Source organism: Macrobrachium nipponense, chromosome 49 (genome assembly GCF_015104395.2).
Source record: "Macrobrachium nipponense isolate FS-2020 chromosome 49, ASM1510439v2, whole genome shotgun sequence".
In the NCBI taxonomy this organism is placed as follows: domain Eukaryota; kingdom Metazoa; phylum Arthropoda; class Malacostraca; order Decapoda; family Palaemonidae; genus Macrobrachium; species Macrobrachium nipponense.
The window spans coordinates 12,433,440-12,444,561 of record NC_087224.1 but is presented as its reverse complement, the minus strand read 5'-3'; positions in this window follow the sequence as shown (position 1 = coordinate 12,444,561).

Here is an 11,122-nt window from a genome sequence, read left to right as displayed (position 1 = left end):
GGTGCAGGAGTTGGAGCTACTTGCATTGCACTATATCCGTTCTCTACGTGAAGGCAAGTTTTGATCTCTATGTTGAGTGCCTTGGACAGCTAGTTCATTGGATGTTTTCCATGATCATACCGAAGTATGCCCGCTGGCTTCCCATTCACATTAGAGACATGGTACAGCTACCAGAGAAGTGTCCAACAACCTACGTCCAATTCAAGCAAGGTCATTTTGTTGTACAGAGGTCAAGATCACCTGTTTTCTCTCATGGCCTTGGACCAAGCGCACGAGCAAATGAATGCCAAAATCAAAGAGATGGCGGTATCATAGGTTCTGACGGAGAACTCAGCTGCCATGCAAAAGGGTGGGCTACTGCAGGACCAGAGGTTGTTAGAATCACTGAGGAGTTTGAAAACTCATTCCAGCTTTCAAATCAAGAAAGGGTACGTCTGCAGTCATGATCAAGGACCATCAACGCAGGCAAAGTTTGCTGAGGATGTGAGAGCAATAGTAAATACCTTTCAGAAACTTGAAAATCCTTTCAATGAAGAAAGCCCCAAGGACCTCATAGCACTTGATACCAAAGAAGTCATGCCCAAAGAAGTAGTTTTGTCTATCCAGTCTATCAATGCTATAGGAAAGGCACAATATGAAACCTTTGTTGAGGACAGACTTGTAAAAAGGCTCAGCACTTCTCACTGATATTATACCAAGAATAATGTGCCTTTATTCCAGAGAAAACGAGTCAGGGCAGTTTCAAGAAACAGGTTTCAAATATCTGCCCCTTAAAAGCAATGTTGAGCTATTTTCACGGATGTAACAATTGCTTGTCAAACCAGAGAAGGGAACATGGATGAATTTTTCAGACATGAAAACCAGGCTGTCCCACCTGCTCTGTCTGATATGGGAGGATTAAGGGCATGTACCAAGTCTGATCTCATCGGATGCCTGCATCAGCAAACCTCTGCCATACATGAAATTCCTTCTTCAACTGCCAAAATCTTAGACGGTTCAGTTGTGGTAAACATGCTGGCACCAAAAGGCTGTGCAAACCTTTGTAACAGAGTACGCAGACCAAGTTTCTGCCATACATACAGAAAGAACCTTGACATTGGAGTAGTAAGTCGACTGGACATTGTTTGGGACAGATATTCCAAGGAAAGTCTCAAGAGTTTTGCAAGACAGAAAAGAGGGTCAGGAAGTCGCATACAAGTCCAAGCGGGAACACCTATTCCAACTAACGGGCAGAGTTTTTTGCGTGTAGAAGATAACAAAAACAGATTTGTACCATTTTCTTGGCCAAATATATTGCCGATCATCCGTTCCCGGGTAAAACTGTATACAGCACACTGGACACTGAAGTTGTGCCTGATGTTGGAGAAAACACGCCCAACACCCTCTATCCAAGTAATCATGAGGAGGCTGACACCAGGCTATTCTTCTGCATGCCGCCAACCACTGTGCTCACAGGGCCATAAGACAGTTCTTATACGAACTGTGGATACAGATGTGGTGGTACTTGCTGTATCTACATTTCACCAGCTGCCACTAGAACAGCTTTGGATTGCCTTTGGAATGAAAAATCATTTAAAGTGATTCCGGTGCACAAAATTGCAAATGATCTTGGGGAACAGAAGTCAAAAGCTCTCACATTCTTCCATGCACTTACAGGGTGTGACACCTGCTCATCCTTTGGAAACATAGGAAAAAGAACAGCATGGAATGTATGGTCAGCCTATCCACAGGCAACAGAAGCCTTTGTAAACCTCTCAAAGCCTATTGGAGATATATCAGATGATGATTTCCAAATGGTGCAACGTTATGTTGTCCTACTGTATGATCGCACCAGTGAGTGTCAAAAAGTCAATGAATTACGAAAGGCTTTGTTTGCCAAGGTAGACAGCGAGCGTATCCCTAAACAGAAGCTGCCTGAGGGAAACATGTAAGACGAGCAACCTTCCAAGGGGGTCAGGTATTTCAACTTCGCATTTCATTATTATTATGGCATTATACATATTTATTCATCCTTTTGATTTATTTTAAACTTATGTTATTGTTAAAGGCATTTACACCTCTCATTAGTCTTATTTTTGTGTTCTACAATATTAAATGGTAACTTATTACTTATCCCATTTTTTAGGTATGGGGCCAGCTCTGGTTGCAATGCAACAGATCCCATCACCTGAGCAATGGGGATGGGAGCAAGGTGAATGATGAATGGTTACCCTATTGGACTTCTCTTCCAGAGGCAGCAAAATCCTGTCAAGAGCTGATAAAATGTGGTTGCAAGAAATCGTGCAGGCCTCCATGCAAGTGTTCTCTGGCTACACTGCCATGTACTGAACTCTGTTATTGTAGAGGAGCCTGCTGAGCAAATGACTACATCAGGAGAAGTTTGATAACTTTGACATGGGCTTGTCATTGCCTGTTACACCTGTTTTGGACTAGTTTTAATATCATGTTTGCATAATGTTATAGATGCTGTAGATTTACTCCTTTTGACAGTATTCACAGTGTTTGTCATTGGTTAAACAAATTATGTTCCATGCACATGTAGTTAAAAGATCATTTTTCTCAGGTTTATAGTTTGTGATGAGGACAATGTAACTTTGATGATGTATTAAGAGAAATCTAATTAAGTTTAGTCAGTATAGATATATTACTATTTCAAACTATATACTGTATTATTATGATTGTGGTGTGAGTAAACAAGATGAATACTCAAATGTGATATAACTATTTTTGAGAAATGCATTTTACTATAGCTTCAAACACTTTACATATGCCTAAAGATTAAATTTTTTTCTGATGCATCTATTACTGTGTTAAATTGTTGGCTGCACTTTTGACTGTCTATGGAACACTTGTAATGCACCTCAGAAAAATCCTTTTTGTCATTAATATGTTGGATGCACTCTTTGAGACATTTTCCCCAAGATCAAGCTTGTACATTTATTAAATTATTAAATTAAATGTTATAAAATGTTGACTTGTTGGCAGCCATCTTGAAAGGTGTTCTATTTATTATTTTTGGTAAAAAAACAGTGCATTATGGTCATTGTACTTCAAAAAGTATCAAGATAATGAATTATATTCCTAAAAACAAACATCGGGGCAAAAATTTTAAAAAGTGGCAAATATAAGGCGGCCATTTTGAAAAATGTCATTTTTCAGGGTCACAGAGTGCTCAGATCACTTGTCTCCTCATCTTATTGGAAAGACCACATAAAAATCTCCTAGAAACCAAATTTTGGTAATCTGTTCAAAAAGTGCACAATTCCTACTAGTTTTTGACCTAATCCACTAGACTATTATTTGCATTGCTATAAACATAGTTATTGTTAGAAATATACATATCAATATGGATTGTTCATGTACATTACTGGAAGGGTTGTATTAGGGACAAATATTTTTTTTATAATTAAATCGGGAAAATTAGGGAAAATTCCAAATTTGTATAGCTGGTTGGATTGTATTATTTTTTATTACATGGAATATATATTTCAGGTTGAAACCTATCGTTGGCAATAAAAACTGTTACTACTTATGGTCCATCCTTGAACATCCCAGTACATTTCAACTTCATCCGCCATGGGTGTGCAAGAGGAACTTGTCGCCCTGAAGAGGAAGAGGGCAATCAGCAAAAGGAAGTTCACCAGGAAGGTAACTATGTGCAATGAAGGAATCAATCGAGGTGATGAATTATCAGTGTTAACGAAGAACTATGAGGAAATGGTTGAAGCCTTTAAATGCCTAGAGTATCAAAATGATGAACTGATACAATTTATATGTGAAAACGAGGATAAGCTAGAAGAAGAAGCCCAGCAATATATTCTAGATAGTGAAAGATTAAAATGTGAAGTAAGTGCAAAAATATTCGAAGGTGTCCAGGATGTAAAGGCAACAGATAAATCGAAGGTTAAAGTAAAGAAATTTGAACCACCGATGTTCGAAGGTAATTTAAGAAACTATCCAACTTTTAAGGAAGATTATGAGAATTTAGTTAAGAGTATATATGGCACTGATCCATATGCTCTCAAAATGTGTCTAGGTGGAGAAGCACTTCAAGCAGTGAAGGACTCAGAGGGTAATTATGATGAAATGATTCAACGTTTGGATGATAAATTTGGGAATTCAAGAAAGATTGTAGACTTAGTGGTTGGTGATCTTAGATCTCTAAAGAAAATTTATGATGATGATACCAAAGGATTTATTAAAATGGTCGATCAGGTTGAGCAATGTTGGCTTGATTTAAAAAAGGTAAATCTCTCTGATGAACTTAATAGTGCAAACGTTGTCAGCCATATAGAAAAGGTTTTACCTTCACTTCAAAAGAGAGAATGGGTAATTAAAGCAGATGAGGTATCAGAAAGAGATTGAAGATATGGTTAGAAGGGGAGTAGCTAGGAAATTAACTAATAAGGAGATTCAAGAGTACAATGGCCCAATTCACTATATTCATCGTCATGAGGTGTTGAAGCCAGAATCTAGTTCAACCCTAGTGCGCATTGTCTTCAATTCTTCAGCATCTTATATGGGACAGAGGTTAAACGATTTTTGGGCTAAGGGGCCTGATATTTTGAACAGTTTGCTGGGAGTGTTGTGTAGATTTAGGCAAGATAATATAGCCATAGTGGGTGACATAGCAAAGATGTACCATACTGTAAAACTCAGCACACTAGATGAACATACACATAGATTTGTATGGAGGGACTTGGATGATAGTAGGCCACCTGATCAGTATGTTCTTACCACAGTAACATTTGGAGATAGGACCAGTGGTACTATAGCTATGGTAGCTTTGAGACATACAGTAGAACAATTCGGTAAGGAATCCCTGGATGTGCAAGATATAATTCTAATACATATGTAGATGATATACTGTATTCTACTGATGCCATCGAGAACGCAATCAAATTAATACAGGATACTGAAAGGGTATTGTCTCAGGGAAGTTTCAGAATAAAGCACTGGATAGTCAGTGGGCATTATGAAAACTGCAATATAAGAATAATAGAATCTGATAGTGAGAAAATCTTAGGTTTAAAATGGAATCCTCTAGATGACTATTTTTCCTTTGCTGTAAGACTCAACTTTACACCAAGAATAAGAAAGGTTAGGAGTGGTCCAAATTTAGATATAGGTGAATTTGATTATAAATTTCCAGAAATATTAACACACAGAAAGATATTGAGTTCAAATTGCATTCGTTGTATGATCCATTTAGGGTTGGTTATACCAGTATTACTCAAGCTAAGATCTTGATGAGATCCATGATTTCCAAAAGTAACTCGAATGGTGGTGGAATCAAGTGGGATGATCCACTTGATGATGCCATGAACGAATGGAAAGCGTTTTTCAAAGAATTGTATGGACTGGAATCATTAACTTTTAGAAGACCCTTAAAGCCATCTAATGCTTTTGGTAAGCCGAACCTAGTAATATTTTCTGATGGTAGCACGCAAGCATATGGGGCTTGTGCATATGTGAGGTGGCAATCAGTGATAATAAGTTTAAATCAAGTCTGATAATGGCAAAAAATAAGATTGCACCAGTGAATCAAATGTCCATTCCTCGTCTGGAATTATATGGGTGCTCTCATAGCTGCTAGGATGAGAAGAACTCTTAGTGAAAGGAGTTTTCATGGGAGTTTGAGTCAGTTTATCACATAGTTGACTCAACAATTGTAAGATCACAAATTCAAAAGGAGTCCCATGGATTCAACACATTTGTTGCTGTATGCATTGCAGAGATACAAATAAAAACTGATTCAAGGGAATGGTGGTGGGTTCATTCAATTCAAAATGTTGCAGATATGACCTCTAAAACCATGTAGGCCAGAAAAAATTGGTGAAAATTCTGCCTGGTAAAATGGACCAAAACATTCCTAACATTACCAATTTCAAAATGGCCTATCAAACAAAATTGTGAAATGAACTAACTGATAGAGTAGGTGTTGTCATGGCTGTTGCTAAAGTAAGTCATAACCATGTGTTATACACATGATTGATGTTAATAGAAATGAGTGATTATTACAAACTACTAAGAGTTACATGCAGGGTAATGAATGTTTTCAAATGCAAATCCTTTAAAGGGCCATTTGTGCTGGATCGGTGAACCAACAAAAAAACCCATAAATAAAACCAAGGCTTCTCATTGGTGAATTATTAAAAGCCAGGGGCGAAAATTAATTTGTGGGTTAGAGAGATGCAAAGGGACATTGACTGATTGGAAAGTGAGGTTCAGAAGATTAGGACCTTCAATTAAGAATGGAGTCATAGTAGTAGGACAAAGAATTTCTAAGTGGCTAAAGGAAAATTGGAATAGAGAAGACTATATGTTGCTACCAGCAAATCATCCAGTTACTAGATTGTATATATCATATGTACATGGGGTTGACCATGCAGGCATAGACTACTTTGGCAAAATTACAAAGGAAATTCTGGGTTCCAGGGGCCAGAAAAATAATAAAGGCAATAAAAAATCAATGTGTGACATGTAGGAAGTTAACAAAGAAATTAGAAGACCAATGCAAGGGTCAAATGAGGATAGAAAGAATGAAACCTGCTCCACCTTTCTATTACACAGCCATAGATTTGTTTGGACCCTTAACAATAAGAGACACGGTTAAAAAGAGAACTCATGGTAAAGCCTTTGGTGTTATATTTAATTGTTTAGTTACTAGAGCTGTTCACTTGGATTTGGCTGAAGGATACAGTACTGATGATTTTCTGACCACATTTCAAAGGTTTATTGCTATTAGATGAGCTCCTAAAGTTATATATTCAGATAAGGGAACTCGGTTGATATCTGCAAGCAAGAAAATAGAAACCATTGGAGAAAAGGAAGGGGTAACTTGGATCTTTAATATGCCTAGTGACGCACCTTGGTATAATGGGGCAAGTGAAGCACTGATCAAATCTGTCAAAAGGTGTCTTTGTATTAGCGTGGGAGATTCTGTGTTGAATTTTGGAGAGTTACAAACTGCTTTGTTTGGTATTGCTAATCTGATGAATGAAAGACCAATTGGAACAAAACCTGGATTTAGTTTAGAGTTGGGGGCCTACCTCTGTCCCAATGATCTGTTGCTTGGTCGGTCCACTTGCTTTTGTCCAAGTGGGATGTACGATATTAGTGGGGATCACAAAAGGAGATTAAAGTTTATACAAAGTATAATAGAATCCTTCTGGAAAAAGTGGCAACGAGACTATTTTCCATCATTGTTAATCAGGCAGAAATGGCATACAACAAGGAGGAATGTAAGAGTTGGAGATGTGGTACTTGTGCAGGATAGTAATGTTGTGAGAGGGGCATGGAAACTAGCACAGGTGATTAGAGCTGATCCAGGACCAGATGTCGTTGTCCGTGATGTTGATTTAAGGTATAAGATTATGAAGCATGGGAAGGGATATGATGGTGAAGTGGATAAGATTATGTGTAGATCAGTACACAGGTTGGTGGTGTTATTACCAATAGAAGAACAATGTAATCATACGTAGTTTACCCTATTGGATAGGGTATTGGTAATTTGTCACAAATGGTGGGGGAGTGTATCATTAACATGATAAACTTTATAATACTATAAGGATATATTTGTTTAAAAAAATGTTGATGTGGGTTGGAGCGAGTTGTAACTTATTGCGCATCTGGAATATCATTTGTCTTACCCATATCTCAGTGTCGCACGGTGAGCGGGCGAACTGCCGTCAAATTTGCTAACCACTCTGGTACTGCTTATTGTGTTGAGTGTGGTAGCTGGTGGTGGCAGGTGTTATTCTTGTGGATGTAGACACAAGAATGAAGTCGGTGACATATAAGGCCGGCAGGTGATGGGATATTTGTGTTGGCAATCTCCTACTGGGGTTCAAGGCCTGTGATAGTGAGGTCATTGAAGTGAGTGCAATACAGTGTATTATGGATGTTATATGATATTTTAAATGGAATTGCCCTTATTGGTAATTGGATTCTATGTATATATACAGTAATGTTTAATGATATGAGTACATTTAATTTGATGCCGAGTGCTTTAGTGGCTACAGTACCATAATTTACAGTGGTATTTATTTGCATTGCTATAAACATAGTTATTGTTAGAAATATACATATCAATATGGATTGTTCATGTACATTACTAGAAGGGTTGTATTAAGGACAAATATTTCTTTTTGATAATTAAATCGGGAAAATTAGGGAAAATTCAAAATTTGGTAGATCTAGTGTACCTATCCGCGGCGGCCCAGAGTATGGCAGTTGCGGTTTTTCTATGCAGTTTTACCTCCTGAACAAGAATTTGAAGTAATATTTATTCGGACGACTCTAATTTACCTTTGAACTCTATCCTACGGTAAAGGGGATTCCCATTGGGAACCGGGGTTTTGGGTGGGGACAAAACCCCAACTCTATCCTACGGTAAGGGGGACCCCCAGTGGGAACCGGGGTTTTTGGGTGGGGATGAAAACCACTTGGGGGGAGATTTTGCCGTGTTATTGTGGTATTTCCCACATTTATCACTTTTAAAAAACACGAAATACAGGCGGAAATAAGAAATAAAAAAAACAAAAACTAGCGATAGTGGAAGCCGTTCCACATCCATATTCGTCTACTACTACTACTACCACAACACTGAATCCTACTACGCATGCGCTAATGCTACTGCGCATGCGCTAACTGTAAGGGAGCTTTTGGCCTAAACTCAGACTTCTTAGTGAGGAAAGAAATGGGGGTTTACGGGAGGGATATATGTATTTAGCCAAACACGTTACAGTATGACCCCTACATTGCTACCGGACTGAGTGAAGGATTGGGTGGTAACAGGGTTCCCAGATTTGGCAGTTTCTCACCAAATTTGGCTTTTTTTCCTAATTTGGTGGGTAAAAAAATTCACTTTGGCTGGTTAGTGGTATTTTGGCTGGTTTTCAAACACTTTCTATTTTGAGCTAAACACTGATCCCACGTTTGAGGAATCTCTCCCCAGATTGGGAATTTTTGAAGGTTTTCAGGTAAATAAATCTGGGGAATTTGAATAGGTGTTTTCAGTAAAAACTTGGTAACAATTTAAGCCAAAAAATATGTAGATGGAAATTAAAATGAAAAATCACACACACACCAGATTGACCACAAAAACAGGCTTGCCGGATTCTCAGAGAACGAGCCTCATTTCAAAATTCAATTCATTCTCGTTTTTTTTCCTGTATTCTTATATTAGTTTATATTATCTAACTAAAAACTATGATGCTGCTATACAAGCATATATATGATAAAAAATATGCATTTATAAAGAATAAATATAAACGCACATATATTTGCCGGTTATTTGGGTTGGTTTGGATTTCCATTTGGCGGGATTTGGCTGGTTTCATGGTAGACTTTGGCTGGTTGGTAGTGGTGTCATCTGGGAACCCTGGCTGGTAACCATACGTTGAGTTACATAAAAGCATTTACCTAATTTGTTTATTAAACATGTTATGTGAATTCTAGTGTTATTCCTTTTCCTTTTTCCATAGTATTTGTATAATAACTAACTGTTTTGAAATATCCCCACCTAATCATTTCACCATATATGCCTTGAAATATTATGTTATAATTGAGGACAGACACCTAAAAAATGCCTACTGTTTTGATATAGAACCTCAGTTTTAGGACGTTTCGATACCTACCTACCTACCTACTGTTATGTGAAATTGCACATTGCGTTGCATATTACATACACACTCCCTATATCATTTATACACAAGTCAATCCCTCCCTTTCCAGTATTCACGACTGGCTCTTTACGTTACACCATTTACAATGCATTTCTCACCGATACCAATACCTAGATTAAAGTTTGCCATTATTATTATAAAACCTATATTTAAATATATAACATTATAAATAAATATAGTTTGCCATTATTATTATAAAACCTACATTTAAATATATTCCATCATACAGTTTTACAGACATTACAATTTACACCTCCCTCCACTTTTCCTTACTATTATGCAATTATGTATGGTTACTTTTAACATTTTACAACACTTCCACACCCATCACAGTTAGGTTTATATGTCATTTTACCTACTGGGGGCCGAATCCCCTCCCGGTAGGCAATATACCCTTAGGTTTAGTTTGTTATATGTTGGTTTACCTACTAGTTTTACTTCCTTGAAGGGGGTTACCCGGTTAGGCTAGGTTGGTTAGTTCTTCAAGGGTGGATACGGGGGGGGGTTGGTTAGGTTACATTCCCTACTTGGTTACCTACTACGTTAGGTTTGGTTAGGTTACATTCCTTACTAGGTTAGGTTAGGCCTTTAAGGGGGGGGTACGGGGGGCGAAGCCCCAATGGTCAGGCAATATTCCCTACTAGGTTAGTTAGGTTGGTAGGTTACATTCCTTACTAGGTTAGGTTAGGCTTTAAGGGGGGGTACGGGGGGCGGCTAAGCCCCCCCTGGTCAGGCAATATTTCCCTACTAGGTTAGGTTAGGTTAGGTTGGTTAGGTTACATTCCTTACTAGTTACGTTAGGCCTACTATTTCCCTACTAGGTTAGGTAGGTTACATTCCTTACTAGTTAGGTTAGGCCTTCAAGGGGGGGTGGGAAAATGGGGGGGGCGAAGCCCCCCTGGTCAGGCAACGTTCCTACTAGGGTTAGGTTAGGTTAGGTTGGTTTAGGTACATTCCTTACTAGGTTAGTTAGGCCTTTAAGGGGGGGTACGGGGGGGCGAAGCCCCCCTGGTCAGGCAATATTCCCTACTAGTTAGGTTGGTTAGGTTACATTCCTTACTAGGTTACGTTAGGCCTACTATTTCCCTACTAGGTTAGGTTAGGTTACGTTCCTTACTAGGTAAGGTTAGGCCTTTAAGGGGGGGCGAAGCCCCCCTGGTCAGGCAATGTTCCCTACTAGGTTTAGTTACATTTCTTACTAGGTTAGGTTTAAGGTTAAAGGCCTTTGAAGGGGGGGTACGGGGGGGGGGCGAAGCCCCCTGGTCAGGCAATATTCCCTACTAGGTTAGGTTACATTCCTTACTAGGTTAGGTTAGCCTTTAAGGGGGGGGGTACGGGGGGCAAAGCCCCCCGCCCTGGTCAGGCAACATTGCCTACTAGGTTAGTTCCCTACTATGTAAGGTTACATCCTCCCCTGCTAGGTTAGGTTATGT